Source organism: Pan paniscus, chromosome 12 (genome assembly GCF_029289425.2).
Source record: "Pan paniscus chromosome 12, NHGRI_mPanPan1-v2.0_pri, whole genome shotgun sequence".
Lineage (NCBI taxonomy): Eukaryota > Metazoa > Chordata > Mammalia > Primates > Hominidae > Pan > Pan paniscus.
The window spans coordinates 31,001,964-31,023,614 of NC_073261.2; the positions used below are offsets into that span (position 1 = coordinate 31,001,964).

Genomic DNA, 21,651 nt, shown 5'->3' on the forward strand with positions numbered 1-21,651 from the left:
CAAGGCAGGCCAACGTTCAGATTCAGGAAATACAGAGAACGCCACAAAGATACTCCTCGAGAAGAGCAACTCCAAGACACATAATTGTCAGATTCACCAAAGTTGAAATGAAGGAAAAAATGTTAAGGGCAGCCAGAGAGAAAGGTCGGGTTACCCTCAAAGGGAAGCCCATCAGACTAACAGCGGATCTCTCGGCAGAAACCCTACAAGCCAGAAGAGAGTGGGGGCCAATATTCAACATTCTTAAAGAAAAGAATTTTCAACCCAGAATTTCATATCCAGCCAAACTAAGCTTCATAAGTGAAGGAGAAATGAAATACTTTACAGACAAGCAAATGCTGACCGATTTTGTCACCACCAGGCCTGCCCTAAAAGAGCTCCTGAAGGAAGCGCTAAACATGGAAAGGAACAACCGGTACCAGCTGCTGCAAAATCATGCCAAAATGTAAAGACCATCGAGACTAGGAAGAAACTGCATCAACTAACGAGCAAAATCACCAGCTAACATCATAATGACAGGATCAAATTCACACATAACAATATTAACTTTAAATGTAAATGGACTAAATTCTCCAATGAAAAGACACAGACTGGCAAGTTGGATAAAGAGCCAAGACCCATCAGTGTGCTGTATTCAGGAAACCCATCTCACGTGCAGAGACACACATAGGCTCAAAATAAAAGGATGGAGGAAGATCTACCAAGCAAATGGAAAACAAAAAAAGGCAGGGGTTGCAATCCTAGTCTCTGATAAAACAGACTTTAAACCAACAAAGATCAAAAGAGACAAAGAAGGCCATTACATAATGGTAAAGGGATCAATTCAACAAGAGGAGCTAACTATGCTAAATATATATGCACCCAATACAGGAGCACCAAGATTTATAAAGCAAGTCCTGAGTGACCTACAAAGAGACTTAGACTCCCACACATTAATAATGGGAGACTTTAACACCCCACTGTCAACATTAGACAGATCAACGAGACAGAAAGTCAACAAGGATACCCAGGAATTGAACTCAGCTCTGCACCAAGTGGACCTAATAGACATCTACAGAACTCTCCACCCCAAATCAACAGAATATACATTTTTTTCAGCACCACACCACACCTATTCCAAAATTGACCACATAGTTGGAAGTAAAGCTCTCCTCAGCAAATGTAAAAGAACAGAAATTATAACAAACTATCTCTCAGACCACAGTGCAATCAAACTAGAACTGAGGATTAAGAATCTCACTCAAAGCCGCTCAACTACATGGAAACTGAACAACCTGCTCCTGAATGACTACTGGGTACATAACGAAATGAAGGCAGAAATAAAGATGTTCTTTGAAACCAACGAGAACAAAGACACAACATACCAGAATCTCTGGGACGCATTCAAAGCAGTGTGTAGAGGGAAATTTATAGCACTAAATGCCCACAAGAGAAAGCAGGAAAGATCCAAAATTGACACCCTAACATCACAATTAAAAGAACTAGAAAAGCAAGAGCAAACACATTCAAAAGCTAGCAGAAGGCAGGAAATAACTAAAATCCGAGCAGAACTGAAGGAAATAGAGACGCAAAAAACCCTTCAAAAAATCAATGAATCCAGGAGCTGGTTTTTTGAAAGGATTAACAAAATTGATAGACCGCTAGCAAGACTAATAAAGAAAAAAAGAGAGAAGAATCAAATAGACACAATAAAAAATGATAAAGGGGATATCACCACCGATCCCAAAGAAATACAAACTACCATCAGAGAATACTACAAACACCTCTACGCAAATAAACTAGAAAATCTAGAAGAAATGGATGAATTCCTTGACACCTACACTCTCCCAAGACTAAACCAGGAAGAAGTTGAATCTCTGAATAGACCAATAACAGGAGCTGAAATTGTGGCAATAATCAATAGCTGACCAACCAAAAAGAGTCCAGGACCAGATGGATTCACAGCCGAATTCTACCAGAGGTACAAGGAGCAACTGGTACCATTCCTTCTGAAACTTTTCCAATCAATAGAAAAAGAGGGAATCCTCCCTAACTCATTTTATGAGGCCAGCATCATTCTGATACCAAAGCCGGGCAGAGACACAACCAAAAAGGAGAATTTTAGACCAATATCCTTGATGAACATTGATGCGAAAATCCTCAATAAAATACTGGCAAACCGAATCCAGCAGCACATCAAAAAGCTTATCCACCATGATCAAGTGGGCTTCATCCCTGGGATGCAAGGCTGGTTCAATATACGCAAATCAATAAATGTAATCCAGCATATAAACAGAGCCAAAGACAAAAACCACATGATTATCTCAATAGATGCAGAAAAAGCCTTTGACAAAATTCAACAACCCTTCATGCTAAAAACTCGCAATAAATTAGGTATTGATGGGACGTATTTCAAAATAATAAGAGCTATCTATGACAAACCCACAGTCAATATCATACTGAATGGGCAAAAACTGGAAGCATTCCCTTTGAAAACTGGCACAAGACAGGGATGCCCTCTCTCACTGCTCCTATTCAACATAGTGTTGGAAGTTCTGGCCAGGGCAATCAGGCAGGAGAAGGAAATAAAGGGTATTCAATTAGGAAAAGAGGAAGTCAAATTGTCCCTGTTTGCAGATGACATGATTGTTTATCTAGAAAACCCCATCGTCTCAGCCCAAAATCTCCTTAAGCTGATAAGCAACTTCAGCAAAGTCTCAGGATACAAAATCAATGTACAAAAATCACAAGCATTCCTACACACCAACAACAGACAAACAGAGAGCCAAATCATGAGTGAACTCCCATTCACAATTGCTTCAAAGAGAATAAAATACCTAGGAATCCAACTTACAAGGGATGTGAAGGACCTCTTCAAGGAGAACTACAAACCACTGCTCAAGGAAATAAAAGAGGATACAAACAAATGGAAGAACATTCCATGCTCATGGGTAGGAAGAATCAATATCGTGAAAATGGCCATACTGCCCAAGGTAATTTACAGATTCAATACCATCCCCATCAAGCTACCAATGACTTTCTTCACAGAATTGGAAAAAACTACTTTAAAGTTCATATGGAACCAAAAAAGAGCCCGCATCGCCAAGTCAATCCTAAGCCAAAAGAACAAAGCTGGAGGCATCACACTACCTGACTTCAAACTATACTACAAGGCTACAGTAACCAAAACAGCATGGTACTGGTACCAAATCAGAGATATAGATCAATGGAACAGAACAGAGCCCTCAGAAATAATGCCACTTACCTACAACTATCTGATCTTTGACAAACCTGAGAAAAACAAGCAATGGGGAAAGGATTCCCTATTTAATAAATGGTGCTGGGAAAACTGGCTAGCCATATGTAGAAAGCTGAAACTGGATCCCTTTCTTACACCTTATACAAAAATCAATTCAAGATGGATTAAAGATTTAAACGTTAGACCTAAAACCATAAAAACCCTAGAAGAAAACCTAGGCATTACCATTCAGGACATAGGCGTGGGGAAGGACTTCATGTCCAAAACACCAAAAGCAACAGCAACAAAAGCCAAAATTGACAAATGGGATCTAATTAAACTAAAGAGCTTCTGCACAGCAAAAGAAACTACCATCAGAGTGAACAGGCAACCTACAACATGGGAGAATATTTTCGCAACCTACTCATCTGACAAAGGGCTAATATCCAGAATCTACAATGAACTCAAACAAATCTACAAGAAAAAAACAAACAACCCCATCAAAAAGTGGGCGAGGGACATGAACAGACACTTCTCAAAAGAAGACATTTATGCAGCCAAAAAACACATGAAAAAATGCTCATCATCACTGGCCATCAGAGAAATGCAAATCAAAACCACAATGAGATACCATCTCACACCAGTTAGAATGGCAATCATTAAAAAGTCAGGAAACAACAGGTGCTGGAGAGGATGTGGAGAAATAGGAACACTTTTACACTGTTGGTGGGACTGTAAACTAGTTCAACCATTGTGGAAGTCAGTGTGGCGATTCCTCAGGGATCTAGAACTAGAAATACCATTTGACCCAGCCATCCCCTTACTGGGTATATACCCAAATGACTATAAATCATGCTGCCATAAAGACACATGCACACGTATGTTTATTGCGGCATTATTCACAATAGCAAAGACTTGGAACCAACCCAAATGTCCAACAATGATAGACTGGATTAAGAAAATGTGGCACATATACACCATGGAATACTATGCAGCCATAAAAAATGATGAGTTCATGTCCTTTGTAGGGACATGGATGAAACTGGAAACCATCATTCTCAGTAAACGATCGCAGGAACAAAAAACCAAACACCGCATATTCTCACTCATAGGTGGGAGTTGAACAATGAGATCACATGGACACAGGAAGGGGAATATCACACTCTGGGGACTGTGGTGGGGAGGGGGAGGGGGGAGGGATAGCATCGGGAGATATACCTAATGCTAGATGACGAGTTAGTGGGTGCAGCGCACCAGCATGGCACATGTATACATATGTAACTAACATGCACAATGTGCACATGTACCCTAAAACTTAAAGTATAATAAAAAAAAAACAGTTCATCCCTTTAAAAAAAAAAAAAAAGAAAGAAAAATACCATCTCACAAAAGAATACTCCTAACCACTACTGCAAAAAACACACTTTTGGGGAAAATAGACCCATATGGTTTGTACACATTCTCAAATATCTAAAAGTGACTTGGGCTTGACATGTACTTCTAAATGCTTCTGTTAGATTTCCAATTTATCTCTGTTTTGGTACCAGTACCATGCTGTTTTGGTTACTGTAGCCTTGTATTATAGTTTGAAGTCAGGTAGCATGATGCCTCCAGCTTTGTTCTTTTGGCTTAGGATTGACTTGGCAATGCAGGCTCTTTTTTGGTTCCATATGAACTTTAAAGTAGTTTTTCCCAATTCTGTGAAGAAAGTCATTGGTAGCTTGATGGGGATGGCATTGAATCTATAAATTACCTTGGGCAGTATGGCCATTTTCACAATGTTGATTCTTCCCATCCATGAGCATGGAATGTTCTTCCATTTGTTTGTGTCCTCTTTTATTTCGTTGAGCAGTGGTTTGTAGTTCTCCTCGAAGAGGTCCTTTACGTCTCTTGTGAGTTGGATTCCTAGGTTTTATTCTCTTTGAAGCAATTGTGAACGGGAGTTCACTCATGATTTGGCTCTCTGTTTGTCTGTTATTGGTGCATAAGAATGCTTGTGATTTTTGCACATTGATTTTGTATCCTGAGACTTTGCTGAAGTTGCTGATCAGCTTAAGGAGATTTTGGGCCGAGACAATGGGGTTTTCTAGATATACAATCATGTCATCTGCAAACAGGGACTATTTGACTTCCTCTTTTCCTAATTGAATACCCTTTATTTCTTTCTCCTGCCTGATTGCCCTGGCCAGAACTTCCAACAATACGTTGAATAGGAGTGGCGAGAGAGGGCATTCCTGTCTTATGCCAGTTTTCAAAGGGAATGCTTCTAGTTTTTGCCCATTCAGTATGATATTGGCTGTGGGTTTCTCATAAATAGCTCTTATTATTTTGAGATACGTCCCATCAGAGATATAGAACAATGGAACAGAACAGAGCCCTCAGAAATAATACCACACATGTACAACCATCTGATCTTTGACAAACCTGACAAGAACAAGAAATGGGGAAAGGATTCCCTATTAAATAAATGGTGCTGGGAAAACTGGCTAGCCATATGTAGAAAGCTGAAACTGAATCCCTTCCTGACACCTTATACAAAAATTAATTCAAGATGGACTAAAGACTTAAATGTTAAACCTAAAACCATAAAAACCCTAGAAGAAAACTTAGGCAATATCATTCAGTATATAGGCATGGGCAGAGACTTCATGTCTAAAACACCAAAAGCAATGGCAACAAAAGCCAAAATTGACAAATGGGATCTAATTAAACTAAAGAGCTTCTGCACAGCAAAAGAAACTACCATCAGAGTGAACAGGCAACCTACAAAGTGGGAGAAAATTTTTGCAATCTACTCATCTGACAAAGGGCTAATATCCAGAATCTACAAAGAGCTCAAACAAATTTACAAGGAAAAAACAAACAACCCCATCAAAAAGTGGGCAAAGTATATGAACAGACACTTCTCAAAAGAAGACATTTATGCAGCCAACAGACACATGAAAAAATGCTCATCATCACTGGCCATCAGAGAAATGCAAATCAAAACCACAATGAGATACCATCTCACACCAGTTACAATGACGATCATTAAAAAGTCAGGAAACAACAGGTGTTGGAGAGGATGTGGAGAAATAGGAACACTTTTACACTGTTGGTGGGACTGTAAACTAGTTGAACCATTGTGGAAGACAATGTGGTGATTCCTCAAGGATCTAGGACTAGAAATACCATTTGACCCAGCCATCCCATTACTGGGTATATACCCAAAGGACTAGAAATCATGCTGCTATAAAGACACATGCACACGTATGTTTACTGTGGCATTATTCACAATAGCAAAGACTTGGAACCAACCCAAATGTCCATCAATGATAGATTGGATTAAGAAAATGTGGCACATATACACCATGGAATACTATGCAGCCATAAAGAATGATAAGTTCATGTCCTATTTAGGGACATGCATGAAGCTGGAAACCATCATTCTCAGCAAACTATCACAAGGAAAAAAAACCAAACACCACATGTTCTCACTCATAGGTGGGAATTGAACAATGAGAACACTTGGACACAGGGTGGGGAACATCACACACTGGGTCCTGTTGTGGGGTGGAGGTATGGGGGAGGGATAGCATTAGGAGATATACCTAATGTAAATGACGAGTTAATGGGTGCAGCACACCAACATGGCACATGTATACATATGTAACAAACATGCACGTTGTGCACATGTACCCTAGAACTTAAAGTATAATAAAATATATATATTAAAAAATAACAAAAAAGTGCTAATTGTAGAAAACAAGAAAAAAAGGATTTCAAATTTAGTTTGAACCTTCAATGTATACCTTAAGCAAGTGACTTGAAGGAAATTTGAATGCTGCGTGCCTTCTCCCAGCTCTGCCTCACTGAGGATGGGAACCCAGTGGCACCTGAGACTCCTGGATGTAGTGCCTGGGTGACATTCCTGTGGAGAAAAGCACTTTAGGGCTAGTCTCTAGATGTCTTGTCATGAGTCTTCTGCTTTCACATGAAGTTTTTTAGAAAACAGAAGGAAAAAAAATGTGAGAAGAAATACTTTGCCCTTCCACAAGATAGACCTGTTGTGCAGAGGTGCATGCAACTGAGGACAGAGTTCAACATTTTAAATTAAATTTCCACGTAGTTTCTGTGACTTCATTTAAGAGACCGTTTTTTGAATTCCATGGTTCCAATTTGTGTCTATTTTCCTGTTCACATAAATTTATAGGAATATACATGCCAGCTGTGAGAGATGACTTTATTTCACTGTTGCTCTTATATCCCCCTACAGTTGTCACAAGGACACCGATATCACACAGTGACATGAACCTAGACATATAGTACACTTGGCAGAAGAATTTTCCAGGTCTAGCCCAGCAGTCCATTCAATGATCTAAAATGGTGATACAGAGAAAAATAGAAACACATATGAAACACTATAGTCAAGATACCCTGAAGTAAAAAACAGAATAATTTTGACTGATGCATGACACATGCAAAGCCATATTACACGTGTATGTGCATATGTAAGGATCATATTGTGTGATCATATTGTATGATCCTTCTCTATAATCTGTGTTTATAGGGCATATCTATGTACAACCTCTATTACACAGAATTAGGCTCAGCCAGAAGGGGGCCAAAATGGCCAACTAGAAGCAGCTATGGTGCATGGCTCTCACAGAGAAGAATGAGAGGGATGAGTAAACACAGCACCTTCAACTGAAATATCCAAGTACTCACACTGGAACTGATCAGGAAAACAGCTCCACCCATGGAAAATGGAAAAAAGCAGGGCAGGGTGACAGCCCACCCAGAAGTGACAAAGAGCCAAGGGGAACCCCTTTGCCTGCGCAGGGAAGTGATGAGTGAATGTGTGAAAATAAACTCCAGGCCAGAATTTCATATCCAGCCAAACTAAGCTTCATAAGCAAAGGAGAAATAAGCTCCTTTTCAGACAAGCAAATGCAAGAAAATTTGTTACCACCAGACCTGCTTTACAAGAGCTCATGAAGCTCAGAAGTGTCCCACGACTACATGGAAATTGAACAGCCTGCTCCTGAATGACTCCTGGCTAAATAATGAAATTAAGGCAGAAATCAAGAAGTTCTTTGAAACCAATGAGAACAAAGAGACAATGTACCAGAATCTCTGGGACACAGTTGAGGCAATGTTAAGAGGGAAATTATACCTCTAAATGACCTTATTCAAAAGCTAGAAAAATCTCAAGTTAACAACCTAACATCACAACTAAAAGAACTGGAGAACCAAGAGCAAACAAACCTCAAATCTAGAAGACAAGAATCAACCAAAATAAGAGTTGAACTGAAGAAGATAGGGAAACACACACACACACACACATACAAACATTCAAAAGATCAATGAATCGAGGAGCTGGTTTCTTGAAAAAAAGTAATAAAATAGACTGACCACTAGCTAGACTAATAAGGAAGAAAAGAGAGAAGATTCAAATAAACACAATCAGAAATAATAAGGGTGATATTACCACTGACCCCACAGAAACACAACCATCTGAGAATATTATAAACATCTCTATGCACATAAACTAGAAAATCTAGAAGAAATGGATAAATTCCTGGACACATACACCCTCCCAAGATTGAATCACTGAATCCCTGAATAGACCAATAATGAGTTCTGAAATTGAGGCAGTAATAAATAGCCTACCAACCAAAAAAAAAAAAAAAAAAGCCCAGTACCGCATGGATTCACAGCTCAATTCTACCAAATGTACAAAGAAGAGCTGGTACCATTCCTGCTGAAAGTATTCCAAAACAATTGAAAAGGAGGGACTCCTTCCTAACATTGTATGAGGCCAACATCATCCTGATACCAAAACCAGGCACAGATACAACAAAAAAAGAAAACTTCAGGCCAATATGCTTGATGAACATTGATGCAAAAATCCTCAATAAAATATTGGCAAACCGAATCCAGCAGCACATCAAAAAGCTTATCCACCGTGATCAAGTAGGCTTCATCCCTGGGATGCAAGGTTGGTTCAACATACACAAATCAATAAATGTGATTCATCACATAAACAGAACTAAAGACAAAAGCCACAGGATTATGTCAATAGATGCAGAAAAGGCTTTGATAAAATTTAACAACCTTCATGTTAAAAACTCTCAATAAACTATGTATTGAAGGAACGTACCTCAAAATAATCAGAGCCATATATGACAAACCCACAGTCAATATCATACTGAATGGGCCAAAGCTGGAAGCATTCCCCTTGAATACTGACACAAGGATGCCCTCTGTCACCACTCCTATTCAACATAGTATTGGAAGTTGTGGCCAGGGCAATTAGGCAAGAGAAAGAAATAAAGTGTATTTGAGTAGGAAGAGAGGAAGTCAGACTATCCCTGTTTGACCCCATCATCTCAGCCCAAAAGCTATTTATTTATTTATTTATTTATTTTGGGATGGAGTCTTGCTGTGTCGCTCAGGCTGGAGTGCAGTGGCACAATCTTGGCTCACTGCAACCTCCGCCTCCCAGGTTCAAGCGATTCTCCTGCCTCAGCCTCCTGAGTAGCTGCTACTACAGGTGTGTGCCACGACATCTGGCTAATTTTTTCTATTTTTAGTAGAGACAGGGTTTCACTATGTTAGCCAGGATGGTCTTGGTCTCCTGACCTCATGATCCAACCACCTCGGCCTCCCAAAGTGCTGGGATTACAGGCATGAGCCACCGCGCCCAGCCCCCAAAGCTTCTTAAGCTGATAAGCAACTTCAGCAAAGTCTCAAGTTACAAAATTAATGTGCAAAAATTGTTATAGCATTTCTATACACCAACAACAATCAAGCTGAGAGCCAGATCATGAGTGAGCTCCCACTCACAATTGCTACAAGAATAAGGTACCTAGTAATTCAGGTTACAAGTGAAGTGAAGGACCTTTACAAAGAGAACAACAAACCACTGCTCAAAGGAATCAGAGAGGATACAAATGGAAAAACATTCCATGCTCATGTATAGGAAGAATCAATATTATGAAAACGGCCATACTGCCCAAAATAATTTATTGATCCAATGCTATTCCCATTAAACTACCATGGAAGTTCTTCACAGAAATAGAAAAGAAAATATTTTAAAATTCATGTGGAACCCAAAGAGAGCCTGAAGAGCCAAGGCAATTCTCAGCAAAAAGAAAAATCTGGAGGCATCATGCTCTTCAACTTCAAACTATACTACAGGTCTACAGTAACCAAAGCAGCATGGCACTGGTGCAAGAAAAGACACATAGACCAATGGAACAGAATAGAGAACCCAGAAATAAGACTACACCCCTACAGCAATCTGATATTTGACAAACCCGACAAAAACAAGCAATGGAGAAAGGATTCTCTAATAAATGGTGCTGGGAAAGCTGGCTAGCCATATGTGCAAATTGAAACTGGACTCCAGCCCCACACCTTATATAAAAATCAGCTCAAGATGAATTAAAGACTTAAATGTAAAACCCCAGACTATAAAAATCCTAGAAGAAAGCCTAGGCAATACCATTCGGAACATAGACATGGGCAAAGATTTCATGACAAAGATGCCAAAAGCAATTGCAACGGAAGCCAAAATTGACAAATGGGATCCAATTAAACTAAAGAGCTTCTGCACAGCAAAAGAAACTAACAGCAGAGTAAACAGACAACCTAAAGAATGAGAGAAAAGTTTTGCAAACTATGCATCTAACAAAGGTCTAATATCTAGCATCTGTAAGAAACTTGGCTGGGCATGGTGGCTCACACCTGTAATCACAGCACTGTGGGAGGCCAAGGCAGGAGGATCACCTGAGGTCAGAAGTTCAAGACCAGCCTGGCCAACATGATGAAACCACATCTCTAGTCAAAATATAAACATTAGCTGGGCGTGGTGGCGCATGCCTGTAATCCCAGCTACTCGGGAGGCTGAGGCAGAAGAATTGCTTGAACCCAGGAGGCAGAGGTTGCTGTGAGCCGAGACTGCACTCCAGCCTGGGCAAAAGAGTGAGACTCCATCTTTAAAAAAAAAAGGAAAAGAAAAGAAAAGAAAAAATAAATAAAATAAAGTAAAATAAAAAAGAAACTTAAACAAATTAAAAACAACCCCACTAAAAAGTGGGCAAAGGACATGAAAAGACACTTTTCAAAAGAAGACATACATGCAGTCTCACACCAGTCAGAATGGCGATTATTAAAAAGTCTAAAAATAACAGGTGCTGGCAAGGTTATGGAGAAAAAGGAGCACTTTTATACTGTTGATGGGAATATAAATTAGTTCAACCATTGTGGAAAACAGTGTGATGATTCCTCAAAGACCTAGAGAAATAAATAACATTCACCCAAGCAATCTTATTACTGGGTATATAACCAAAGGAATGTAAATCATTCTATTATAAAGACACATGCATGCATATGTCCATTGCAGCACTATTCACAATAGCACAGACGTGGAATCAATCTAAATGCCCATCAGTGATAGACTGGATAAAGAAAATGTGGTATATATACACCACGAAACACTATGCAGTTATAAAAAGGAAGAATAAGATCACGACCTTTGCAGGGACATGGATGGAGCTGGAGGCCACTATCCTTAGCAAACTAATGCAGGAACAGAAATCCAAATATTATACCAAATGTTCTTACTTATAAGTGGGAGCTAAATGATGAGAACATATGGACACAAAGAAAGGAACAATGCACACTGGGGCCTACCAGAGGATGGAGGGTGAGGAGGGAGAGCATCAGGAAAAATAACTAAAGGATACTAGGTTTAATACCTGGGTGATGAAATAATATGTACAACAAACTCCTATGACACATGTTTACCTATGTAACAAACCTGCACATCCTGCACATGTACCCCTGAATTTAAAATAAAAGTTTAAAAAAAAAACAAAGTATTTCAAGATAAATGTGTTCTTATTGAATAAACAATAATTTTGTGAAAAAAGAGGCTCAATTGAAGGTGGCAGAAGAGCTCCCAAATAACAGTCACCTAAACAAGTTAGTATACTTCTTGCTCACACAAAATTTGACAGAGGCTTGGCCATCCGGGTTTGGTGTGGCAGCTGTGCCTCATGAGCCACTGGGACTCCACACTCCCCCAGCTTTACTTAGGGCATGTCTCATTTACTAATAGTCACATAGAGCTGCTGGAGCTCCAGGAAATATAAGTGCATCCAAGCTGTAGTAATGAAAGAGGAGTAGAAAGGACAAAAGATACCCTCCTGTAAGGAAAGACCCTGGAAGTCACAGGCAGATAATCGTGCCTTCATCTCACTTTCCCAAATTTAGTTCCATGGTCGCAATGACCTCCAAGGGAGGCTAAGAAACATAGTGTTTACGTAAATGATAATGTTCTCAGCTGACTGTGTGGCGTTCTAAGGGAAAATGGGATTCAATAAATTTTAAATATTTATTATTTAATATTCAATAAATATTAAAAAGAAACTAGGATCCTTTGACACACATAATACTCCTTCTACAACAGTAATAATTCCTTTTTAAGGTACTCTTATATTACCTAGAAAAAACTTGGGAAATGCAGACTCTGAACACAATATGAAGAGGTAATTCAAAGTAGAGGAAACTTTAATGGGTTAGAAATATGTGAACAGCAACTCAGAAATACTAGTGACCTAATAAGTGACACAAAATAACACTTTATATTTGTTTATTAACTTTAGAAATTTGGATTATGCCAAACATTAGTGACAATGTGAGGATATGGGCATGTTCATGTTTTACTTCAAGGATGCAGACTCCTTTGGAGATTATTTTCTTATACTTAGGGAAAATTATTATGTGTATACTTTACGTCCTGACCATCACATCCTGGGTATATTCCCCTGAGAAGCAGCCACAGAAGTCTATCAGAGGACATTTTCAAAGATCTTATTTGCAACAGTTTATTCTACTTCTAATTGTACTGAATTTAGATGCCCTTTACTTGGAGATTTCATGCATAAGACATGGAATAGCTATTATAAAAAATTCATGATGTAATATGCATATATGAACTATATATTCCACATGAAATATATATTTGTGTACATATGTGCACAATACATACTCACAAAGCACCATTGGTAGGCTTAAAATGATGTGCAAATACATTAAGCATACTCTAAGAAGCAGATGGCTATCTAGAAATAAATAACTTATGTGTATTTAAAAGATACGCACATGGCCGGGTGCAGCGGCTCACACTTGTAATCTCAGCACTTCGGGAGGCCGAGGAGGGTGTACCACTTGAGTCCAGGAGTGTAATATGAGCCTCGGCAGCATGGTGAAACCCCATCTCTACTAAAAATAGAAAAATTAGCCAGGCGTAGTAGGAACCTCCAGATCCAAATGAAACCAACCAGAACAGACTTACCCAGGACCATGTAGCTGTCACCATCTGAGGCCACTTACCTGGCCCCCAAAAGGCCCTAATGGCCCTCAGTGCAGTTCCACCCTGGCCTGGTACTCTCTCTACCCCCTACCATCTGATGCCATCCACACTTGTACTGCCCTGGCACATCCTGAGGGTTCAGACCTAGCCGTTTTTCCTCTCCGCCTTGGATGTTCAAAAGAAGAGTACCTGTCCTGATCGAAAAGTTTGGGTAAAGTAGACAGCTTTCACATTACAGGGTGATGGGCCTTGGGCCAGCTCTGATTAAAGACACCGTCCTGGTGTTTGCCATCAGGATAGGGCCTGGAAACTGGCAGGAGAAGACTCTTGTGACCATTTTGGATCCCTTCACTGACAGTAGGTGATAAAAGGACCCTCTGGCCCCCACTCTTAATGTAATTGCATTTGTGTTATCTATGTGTTTCTGTTTGTGCTCTTTTAAAATTATGTCTGTACGTATATTAATATATTATGTAGTTACACACATACACACACACACACACACATATATATTCTGCACAACTCCAGTCTCAACTCAGTTATCCCTCCTCTATATGTCCAAGTTCTCTTGTGGGCATCCACAAGTGATGGCATACTCTTTCTCAATTGACTCATGGCCAGTCTCAGAACGGTGGGTCCATATGTTATGGATACCCATTTATGAATGGCCTATACCTATAGACAGCTGGCCGGCTCTTTCCAGGCCCCTTACTAAGAGTATTGTGGAAAACCTTAGAGCTTTTGAAAAGTAATTGGACTTTTAGCCAGAAGAAATGAAGAAATTGCCCAGAATATCTTCAGTTAGAGGAAGCTCTCTGTGCCTAGATTTTCTGACATGAGATAATAGCCAATATGGCTGATCCCAACCCATAATTGTATGCTCTTGACAGCTTCTGTTTTTGTTTTTGGTTTTGTTTTTTTTTAATCAGTTGTTGCTCTCTGGAATTCCAATGATGAGTTCAACTTAGTTAACATCTCCTTTCTAAATGTGAGGGTTAAGGAGTTGGTGGTAATTTATATAATAATTAGTTAGAATCAAATTACTTTCTTTTGGAATAAAATAAGACCAGCCACTCTGAAAGAAGGTGAGTTTTGGGTTGGAGTCAGAAAGTCCATGCTTTTGGGGGATGACTCCTTTGGGAAAGGGGATAGAGTAAAACCAGTCAAGAGAGATAAGGTGAAGGGTTCAAGGCAGCTCTATATGGAGGACAAAGGTAGGGACAAGAGGTATAAGAGGAGAAAGATGAACTTTTGCTTTTTCAAAATATTCCTAGGCACTGTCCTAATGTTGATACCAATGGTACATTCATAGCATGGGATATTCTGCAGCCGTTAAAGAAGTAAGGTAGATTTATGGGTAAAAAGAAAGTGTACCAAGACAAGGATGCCTTCTCTCACCACTCCTATTCAACATAGTATTGGAAATTCTGGCCAGGACAATCAGGCAAGAGAAAGAAATAAAGAGTATTCGAATAGGAAGAGAGGAAGGCAAACTATCCCTGTTTGCAGATGACATGTCCTATATTTAGAAAACCCCATCATCTCAGCCCAAAAGCTTCTTAAGCTGATAAGCAACTTCAGCAAAGTCTCAACTTACAAAACCAATGCGCAAAAATCTCTAGCATTCCTTTATACCAACAACAGGCAAGCAGAGAGCCAAACCATAAATGAAGTCCCATTCACAATTGACACAAAAAGAATAAAATACCTAGGAATACAGTTAACAAGGGAAGTGAAAGACCTCCTTAAGGAGAACTACAAACCACTGCTCAAGGAAATCAGAGAGGAAACAAATGGAAAAACGTTTTATGCTCATAGATAAGAAGAATCAATATCATGAAAATTACCATACTGCACAAAGTAATTTATAGGTTCAATGCTATTCCCATTAAACTACCATTGACATTCTTCAAAGAATTAGAAAAGACTATTTTAAAAATCATACAGAACCAAAAAAAAAAAAAACCAAAACAAAACAGCCCGAATAGCGAAGACAATCCTAACAAAAGCAACAAAGCTGGAGGCATCATGCTACCCAACTCCAAACTATACTACAGAGCCACAGTGACCAAAACAGCATGGTATTAGTATAAAAACAAACACATAGGCCAATGAAACAAAATAGAGAACTCAGAAATAAGACCACACACCTACAACCATCTGATCTTCAACAATCCTGACAAAAACAAGCAATGCGGAAAGGACTCCCTATTTAATAAATGGTGCTGGGAGAACTGGCTAGCTATATGTGGAAAATTGTAACCCCCTTCCTTACACCTTATACAAAAATCAATTCCAGATGAATTAAAGACTTAAATGTAAAACCCAAAACTGTGAAAACCCTAGAAGAAAATCTAGGCAATTCCATTTAGGACATAGGCATGGGCAAAGATTTCATGACAAAAATACCAAAAACAATTGCAACAAAAGCAAAAACTGACAAATGGGATCTAATTAAACTTAAGAGCTTCTGCACAGCAATACAAACTATTGTCAGAGTGAACAGACAACCTACAGAATGGGGGAAAAATTTTGCAATCTTTCCACCTGACGAAGGTCTAATATCCAGGGTCTACAAGGAACCTAAACAAATTTACAAGGAAAAAAAATATTAAAAATGGGCAAATGACATGAATGGATACTTCTCAAAAGAAGACATTTATGCAGCCAACAAACATATGAAGAAAAGCTCAACGTCACTGATCATTTGAGAAATGCAAATTAAAAACCACAATGAGATACCATCTCATGCCAAGTCAGAATGGCAATTATTAAAACGTCCAGAAACAACAGATGCTGGAGAGGTTGCAATGAAAAAGGAATGCTTTTATACGTGTTGTTGGGAGTGCAAATTAGTTCAACCATTATGGAAGACAGTATGGCCATTCCTCAAAGATCTAGAAGCAGAAATATCATTTGACCCAGCAATTCCATTACTGGGTATATACCCAAAGCAGTATAAATCATTCTATTATAAAGATACATGAATGCGTATGTTCATTGCAGCACTATTCCTAATAGCAAGGACATGGAATCAACCCAAATGCCCATCAATAATAGACTGGATAAAGAAAAGGTGGTACATATACTCCATGGAATACTATGCAGCCATAAAAAGGAACAAGATCATGACCTTTGCAGGGACGTGGTTGGAGCTGGAAGCCATTATCCTCAGCAAACTAATTCAGGAACAGAAAACCAAATACCTCATGTTCTCATGTATAAGTGGGAGCTGAATGATGAGAACACAAGGACATATGGGCGGGAAACAACACACACTGGTGCCTTTCACGGGGGTGGGGGAAGGGAGAGCATCAGGAAAAACAGCTAATAGATGCTGGGCTTAATACCTAGGTAATGGGTTGATCTATACAGCAAACCACCATGACACACGTTTACCTATGTAACAAACCTGCACATTCCGCACGTGTACCTCCGAACTTAAAATAAGTTGAAAAAAAAGTACACAACAGACTGCATGCTTCCATTTCTGCCTATAATTTGAAAGGTGATATATGTATGCATACGTTTGAGTATATGCAGAGAGTATTTCTGGAAGAAATGTAATAAACAGTGACTTTGTCTCTTTGAAAAGAGCCTGAGGATATGGGTCTGAGATGGGATTTTTTTTTCCAGGAGCACATTTTTAATTTGTATGTACTTTACTTATAAATTAAAACAAAAAAACTAGTTGAAGGTTTTCTAGGATTACTCTTACCTCTGAGAGAGGTGGTGTAGAGCAGGGGACTTGGAGAAAAGAAACAGATAATCCCTTTGTCCTTCTTTCTTCCAAGAAAACTCAGGGCTTGTGTATCCCCGGACTCCTGTGGTTTTGGCACCTCAGCTGGACTATTGTTCAGTAAGCTCTTCTGGGCTGACCTGGAACTGAACTACCATTTGTAAACTCTTTCTAAGGGGGAAACGCAACAGTGTTCCAGAGAACATACTGAACCAAACGGCCTCCACTCATTCTTTCTCAATTTCTTGTCTATTAGCTTCCTTAAGAAAAGAAAAGAAAAAAAGACTTCAGATTGAACCCGGGAGGCCTGAGCCATCCATATTCTAACTCGTTTCCTCAGAAATGCATTTCTGTGCTTGGCTACCGTCTGGATTTTTTGTTTGGTTTATTTCCTTGAGAAGGTACCCACTGTTTTGCGCTTTCTTTTCTGACAAACTTCTACGGTTTTATTTTGAGGAAAGTTGCTGCTTTTTCCTTGCTTGCATGCCTGGTAGAGAGCTATAGGCATTTGGTACATATCTGTTGACTTGGTAAATTGAGGTGTGGACACCAAAGCAGAGAGGTAACTATAAGTTGTCACAGGTAAGACTTTGGTCTGAGAAGACACGGTAGAAGAGATTTGAATCTAGCACAGTGCTTCTCAATTGTGGCTTTGTTGACATAATTCTTCGCTGAGATAGTGAGATGATTCTCTGTTGTGGGCCACTGTCCTGTTTATTACAGGCACTTTAGCAGCATCCCTGGCCCCTACCCACTAAATGCCAATAAGAACTGCCAGTTGTGACCATTTAAAAATATGTCTCTAGGTGGTGCCAAATGTCCTCCAGGAGCAAAACCATCCTGGTTGACAATCACCAATTTAGAGTGATTTTGGATTTGCTATTCGCTGTCCAGAAACTGGTTCCTATATTGACATAATTCTTCAAATCCTGGAAGCCTGGAGGTGTGGCCCAGCTAAAGCTTCTGAAAACTTACACAGTGTCTTTGCGAAGAATTAGGAAAGGTATCGGATGAATTAGAAAAGGGCTAGATGAGGAAGGTTAGGCTGAGTTTCATTCTCTATTTCTCCTCTCCTTTTATTCCTGCTGTGTATATGAGGCTCTCTAAGTCAAGGGTCTTGATGTGTTGATAGAGAACAGATTCTTGGAGCCAGGACCCAGGTAGAAGGATGAAATGCAGACTTGATGGCTTTACCATTAAATCAGCTGTAGTACAGTCACTTCCAAATAGTGTATCAACAAAACATTTCTCATTCATATGGATAAGCAGATTGTCCTTCCTAAGAATGCATTCATTTAACAAATGTTTACTGAGGACCTACTATGTACTGGGAGGAAAAATGCTTCCCTCTACCTCTTCATCCCTTTCTTTCTGCCTAAGTATTCTATTTCTGTGTGTTTGGTATTATTTCATTTTACATTCTTCGGAATCTGTCTTACTAGCACAAATTCTTCTTTCCCCTCCCCCTTAATTTACTTGATTTCTGAAGGGTCAATTGCAATTAAAAGGAAGAGGAGTGATGAGAGGGATGGCTTGAGTTTTCAGAATGTTCCTTAGCTGTATGTCAGGGCTCCACGAGTGCACACCATGCTGGGCTGCATTCTGGAGGCCCTCCTTGGCTCTGACTGTATTTATAAGTTATCCTACACTGTGCTAGCACATCAGCTGCCAAGGCTGTTTGTAGAATCTGCCTCCCCAGAGGTCTTCAGAAATAGAAAAGGATGCCAATCTCCATGACGGTTTCAGTGCAGTCCTGCTGATTAGAAGGAACAGGCTAGATTTTTCTGTAAAGGTTTCCTTCAGTCTTGAGTGCTCTTAGATGGATGAGTTTGCTTTTTGGTGCAGGAGGGAGAGATGAAAACTGACACTCTATGAACTTCCTGGCATATCACTGCACACATCCTGTGTATTTATATTTATGTATTTACTTATTTTGAGATGGAGTCTTTCTCTGTCACCCAGGCTGGAGTGCAGTGGTGCGAACTCAGCTCACTGCAACCTCTGCCTCCCAGGTTCAAGCGATTCTCCTGCCTCAGCCTCCTGAGGAGCTGGAATTATAGGAGCCTGCCACCACATCCAGCTAATATTTGTATTTTTAGTAGAAACAGGGTTTCGCCATATTGGCCAGGCTGGTCGTGAACTCCTGACCTCAAGTGATCTGCCTGCCTCAGCCTCCCAAACTGCTGGGATTACAGGTGTGAGCCACTGCTCCTGGCCCATCCTGGATAGAGAGTAAAACATACTGTTTTCATGCTTTTAATGTTTTCAAAGTACTTAGCTGTGCCGTGTGAGGGAGGTAGGGCCTTTCTTTAGGTCCCTATGGCACAGAGGAGTCAGCGAGGCACAGAAGCATTTAATTATCAGTTAAAGTGACAGCCTGGCTTGACACAGAGCAGAGATGGTGTTCCTTGATGTCTGCCCTCCAAGTGCATGCTCTTTTCTCTTGACCCTGTTACTTCTTGGTGTTCGTGGTTTTTGCTCTGTCTCATAGAGTTCAGACATTTGATTTGGAGCCATAATATTTTAGAGCTATAAAATATTTGTAGTGTGTTATCTTGGTGATACAGACAAGAGGCAAGGAAATACTGGGTAGAAGAGGGCAGTTCCCCAGCAAATGCCCCCACCCTCAAGTCTGGAAACCCGCAGCCCTAAATGGGAACAGGCATTTGTACTTTCATGCCCAAATGTGGGATCCTCCCCCATGACCCAAACACCTCCCACCAGGGCCCACCTCCAACACTGGGGATCCCATTTCAATATGAGATTTGGAGGGAACAAATATCTAAACTGTATCAACCAAGGTTAGTGCGTTTCTCTGTCCTCCAGTTTTGCCTGTCATGAGCAGCCTTCCTGTGAGCCAGCTGTCCTTTTGGTCTGCAGGGTCACTTTCTTTTTTTCATGCCCAAATGGTGTGGACCCAAGAACATTCTGGTCCACCACACCCCTATCCTGTGCCCATATAAGCCTCAAGCTCCACCAGCAGAGGTACAGGAGAGCAGAAGAGTGGCAGACCAGCAGAGTGGAGTGGCAGAGGAGAGAAGAGAAGGAGCATCTGAATGTCAAAAGGAGTTCAGCTGGGGACAGTCAGAGAGGAGACTGGCCGCAGGACAGCTGAACTCCAGGGGAAGATCATCTTCCCACTCCATCCCCTTTGCAGCTCCCCATTTATCCCACTGAGAGCCACCTCTGTCACTCCAGAAAATCCCTGCATTCACCAACCTACAAGTCTGAGTGACCTAATTCTTCCTAGATGCCGGACAAGGACCCAGGTACCAAGAAGGCAGAGTGTAAAAGACTGTCACCTTGACTCTCCAGTGAGCTGGTTTAAGACTTGCTATCCACGGACAGCAGCTGCTAAAAGAGCATTAATTGTAACACACCCCTGGACACTACCATGGGGCTGGAGCCCAAAAGCGCTCACCCCAGCTCCTGCCCCTACCCATCTGCATGCTCCCCTTCCCATAAGGGGTTTGAGCAGCCAGCAAACAAGCCACACCCCATCACAAGTCCTGCAAGAGGTTCAGGGAACTCTCCCGTTTCATTGGGAGACCCCATGCGTTAGTCTGTTTGTGTTGCTAAGAACACCTGAGTCTGGGTATTCATAAAGAAAAGAGGTTTATTTGGCTCATGGTACTGAAGGCTGTATAAGAAGCATGGCACCAGCATTTCCTTCCGGTAAGGACTCAGGAAGCTTTTACTCATGGCCAAAGGGGAGCAGGCATGTCACATGTGAGAGAGGGAGCGGGAGAGAGAAGGATGGAGGTACCAGATTAAAAATCCAATTTTGCAGGAACAAGTAGAACAAGACTTAGTACCATGGGGAGGGCACACAGCCCTTCATGGGGGATCCTCCCCCATGACCCAAACACCTTCCACCAGGGCCCACCTCCAACATTGGGGATCCCATTTCAATATGAGATTTGGAGGGAACAAATATCTAAACTGTATCAACCAAGGTTAGTGCGTTTCTCTGTCCTCCAGTTTTGCCTGCCATGAGCAGCTTTCCTGTGAGCCAGCTGTCCTTTTGGTCTCCAGGGTCACTTTCTTTTTTTCAAAGCCCAGTGTTCAGATATTCGGCTGAGCTTCGGGACTGGGGAGTCACAGGACAACCTCACGTATGTGCTTAAGCAAATGCAGTAAATTTTTTAAATAAAGAAAAAGTCACTTAGGCAGTGCCAGTCATTCTGTGTGCCACCCTAGATATACCACAGGGTGGATGTGGAGTGGAGGGTAGAGGAGTGTGCATCCCTTGCTCTATCTGTGCCTGTCCTTCCTACAAGTTGCTCAGACCAGGAGCACCTGGATTTGCCCCAGTGGGACTCACCTTTGAGA

The 21,651-nt window shown here is 40.6% G+C and overlaps 1 long non-coding RNA gene across 1 annotated transcript; it reads right to left on the minus strand.

The window, feature by feature from the left end:
* Window positions 1-3,419: 3,419 nt before the first annotated feature.
* On the minus strand, window positions 3,420-18,041 carry LOC134728635 (uncharacterized). The gene is made up of 3 exons (XR_010109247.1): window positions 17,299-18,041; window positions 13,370-13,489; window positions 3,420-7,127 (listed from the first exon to the last, which is right to left on the minus strand). It is a non-coding gene; the product is annotated as an uncharacterized LOC134728635 (long non-coding RNA).
* Window positions 18,042-21,651: the final 3,610 nt, after the last annotated feature.